Source organism: Athene cunicularia, assembly GCF_003259725.1.
Source record: "Athene cunicularia isolate RWA chromosome 1 unlocalized genomic scaffold, athCun1 chr1_part1, whole genome shotgun sequence".
In the NCBI taxonomy this organism is placed as follows: domain Eukaryota; kingdom Metazoa; phylum Chordata; class Aves; order Strigiformes; family Strigidae; genus Athene; species Athene cunicularia.
Genome location: NW_020799091.1, coordinates 6,828,525 through 6,831,876, shown reverse-complemented (window position 1 = coordinate 6,831,876; position 3,352 = coordinate 6,828,525).

Genomic DNA, 3,352 nt, shown 5'->3' with positions numbered 1-3,352 from the left:
CCTTCCCTTCCTCTCTCCTCCCTTTCCCATTACTCTTTTCAAGGTCTAAAAGAAAACACTATTCAAATATTTAAAGGTTACAGTTAACTTTTAGTTCAGCAGTACATAAAAGAAAGTATTTCTGCTAAAAGGAAAGCAAAAAAACAGGGTATCCTTGATCTTTAAAAGGACAGTGGCAGATTTCCATGAGGCGCTCTCTATATCTAGCAAAGCAAGACCTTACAGAAGGTTTTCTCCTCTGTACAAACACTCCTTAATTATCTCCGGAAAAAAACAGGTGGCTTAAATTTTGCCTTAAGTATATAAGGAAAAAGTGCACCTCTGCATACAGACGTGCAGTGTAGCAAGAGCATTAACTCCAGGAGAGGCAAGATGACAAATAACAATTCAGTCTCAAGCTGTTTGCAACCTAAATATCTACCCCCAGCTCAATGCAACAAAACTCTCTAATGATTTTTACCTACGCAGGGTGAAATCAAATGGCATTATAACACAAATCTCATTAAGTCCTTCTTCAGGGGCAATGTTTAATAGCATGGATTAATTATGAAGGTGCTCTAGCAACAACGGACTTTAACATGGTCTTGACTATGTTTAAATACTGACAATGATTTTAAGGGACAAGTTCATCCCTGTTCTGCCCTTATTAATTCAACATACTAGCACCTAAGGAATATTTGACTCACAGACACTTTAAATTCATGATTTAAGTACAGGCTGACCAAGAGGTACCAGGATTATGAGACAGACATGACAGATCAGTTGTTCCACGTTGTAAGAGAACCATTAAAAATAAAATGAGGATTTAGTTAGCTATTGACAGAATCACTGGGGGGCAGGAAGCTAAATAATTTGCTGCAGAATGAAATTATGGGAACTGGAGAGTCAATCAAAACATTGCCTTAGGTCATCTCATCACCTCCAGCCAAAGCAGGGCTGTTGCTGAGCATCTTTTCCCCAAAGGTCGATGTTTTTGCTGTCAGAAACCCATCTGTAATACAGAAGATGATTTCATCGTCTCCTCAATCTCCTGCTGTGAAGTCTCTCAAGCATCCATGTGAGCTTCCCGGTTTAACCAGCCTCATCACTGCAAGGTATGCCCACCCTGCGAGCCGCAGTATTGCAATGAATCCCTCAAACTTTTGCATTGCCTGGTTATTTGGCAATACCCACAAACAAGCTCCTAGCACATTCCCCACTCCTCTTTCTGTACTTGCCAAGAGCAAGGCTTGCACCCAAACTGTTGGTTCTGCTCTAAAAATAAAAAGGCAATATGCCTTAAAATTAGAAAAGGAATTTATCTAATTCTCAGCTATTATAATTACTTATTTGGCTATATTTTGTGTAAAAATATGAAAATGCCAACAACCCTATACCCCCTCCACAAAAAACAAACCCAACTGCAGATACATCTGCCTGGGACACACCACAAAACTTAGAGCAAGCACCTCAATTTGCAGGTTGATGGATGCCAGCACGGCTGTCACAGCAAGGACCGAACAAAGGCAGCTCCAGAGCTAAAACCAGAAGCTCTGCAGCTTGAGTTAGAGCCCCCCAGTGCTCCAGCTCAGGCTGCAAGCAACATCTACCACCTGCAGCTGGGCCTGAGAAGAGGAGCATGCAGCCTAGATCTGGGGAAGGCAACAAATGGAGTTTCAGTTTACCTGCAGACACATTTCTCCCACTCCTCAATTCTCACCTTCCCTCCCCATGCCTGTTTGGGAAGTGAATACTCAGTTCTCCCTAAGACCCTTCTTCATCCATCCACTTCTCCCTTCAGAAACCCCAGGTGCCTCACCAGACCCCAACTCCAGGCTAGGGGTGGGGTGGGGGGAAAAAAAAAATATCACTGTCCTCTCATAGCTCAGCTCTGGGGCAGAGATGAAAGTGAAGTTTAAGGGACAGCAAGTCTGCCCAGCTTTGCTCTTCACAGTTCCCTTATCTTACCAATCTTTGAGTCCCCCTATACCTGAAGTTGTGAGACAGAGCAGCTTGAACCTCCTCCTGCAATAGTTCTAGGATAGGCAACTTAATACAGCACAGGGTGTCTAAGTGATGCCAGTAAAGCCAATTTGCAAAGATGTGATTTTTACTAACAAGCCAGTCAACAGCATCAAACTCAATTAAGAATGGAACTAAAATACAAGAAAACCGTACAGAGTATGACCACAAGACCACCTCGCCCTGAATCCCCTTTCAGAAACTGAACACTAGGAAGAAATTGGGGAAAAAGTAAGAGACCAGAAGAAATATTTAGTGTTGCCTTCCTGGGACAGCCTCCCTGCTTCCAGCAATTGGCATCTCAGGGATTTCTTGAATCACAGTAAATGCATACATTGCATCTAGGTCTTTGTAAAATCAGGATTCAAATTACTCCAAAGGAAGGGTGCCTTAGCTGATCTGTGCTTTTTCACAGCAATTACTCATCAGCTGAGTGATTTGCAGCTTTTGGCCCATATTTATGTGTCTATATTTCTGTTCCTACAAGGCAAAATTTCATCTTATTAATAGTGTGGATTTCTGAGCTATATTTTTAATCCATCTCTTACTGTAATATAACACAGCTTCAAATGCCAGCATGCAGGACAACATTGTCACAAGTCTCTCTAAATTCAATAAATCTAATAATTTGGAAAAATAATACCAAGAAGCATCAATAACAATATATACACATTTGTAAAGATGAAAGCAGAATCAAAAAGAGGGACAGCACAAAAATTGTATCACTTAAATACAGAAGCCCTGACCATGGATTTCTTGCTTGTTCTCCCCAACTTGTTTATCAATATTTCCCAGAACAATTCCCAGGCTACACTTTCAAATTATCACTTTATTTCCAGTGTGTTCTCTCCACAGCTAACAAAATCACTGCTATAAAACTTCTCCTTTTACAGCCAAGATGGGAAACCCTCTATTAGATTACCCTTCCCTCCCTTGTAAAGTAAAGAGGAAAATGTCATTCCAGGAAATAAAAAATGTTAAAAAAAGACCAACCAAACAAAGGCAACTCCTGCACACACTGTTGTTCTTCCCCTTTAAGTCAGTAACAAAGAGGAAGGAAGGAAAAAACACTGATAAAATAAAAGCAAGGAGGAGGTGTGGATGCAGCATGTTTATCCCACTTGAAGAGGGGAGGCTGTAAAAAGCCGTGCACTGCATACAGACACCCCAACCACCGCCTTGGTGTTTACAAACACTTTCATCAAACCAAACAGGGAGTTTCATTGTCCCCACTGCACTCATGTCACCCGTCCCCCAGCGCTGCAATTCCAGGGAGAGTCTGCCAGAGGACACACAGTGCCAGTTACACAAGAGAAGCGCAGAAGCAAATATGCAGCAGAGGGAAAGGGGG